We start from the raw sequence: 371 nt of genomic DNA, 5'->3' as shown, positions 1-371 counted from the left end.
CAGCACACAGCTCCCTTTTTTCTTCAGCAGCCTCCCTGTCCGTTTCTTTCCCCTTCTTTTGTTTGTTCTCTCCTTCATCCTCTCTTTGAACGCAGTCAGAGGGCTCAGGCTTTAATCGTTGACCCCATTCTGCACCGTGAGGTAGAGAAAAGAATAAACCAAGGGAGAGAGTGATTTTCTGAGTTTTCTGTGTGCGCTTCAGGAACACACACACACACGGCGTGCCAAAGACCTGACATCCCCAGGTGATCCTTTTTGGCTCTGACCATGTATGACCTCACCTCACCTGAGTCTCCGCTTTCTGTTATTGATTGCTCTGCTACAGTCCTACACGCCCACCCCTCCTCCACACACATAAACGCACACACACA

General features: G+C 49.9%; 1 protein-coding gene across 1 annotated transcript in view; it reads left to right on the top strand.

Moving 5' to 3' along the window:
- poc1a (POC1 centriolar protein A) overlaps positions 1 to 371 on the top strand; it is a gene marked incomplete in the record, with an annotated part of 36,118 nt that overhangs the window by 9,679 nt on the left and 26,068 nt on the right.

The sequence above is a fragment of the Morone saxatilis genome, unplaced genomic scaffold (genome assembly GCF_004916995.1).
Source record: "Morone saxatilis isolate NCDOM2014 unplaced genomic scaffold, NCSU_SB_2.0 Contig18, whole genome shotgun sequence".
NCBI lineage: Eukaryota > Metazoa > Chordata > Actinopteri > Moronidae > Morone > Morone saxatilis.
Note: the sequence above shows the minus strand (reverse complement) of the source record. Positions and strands in the feature narration are given on the sequence as shown.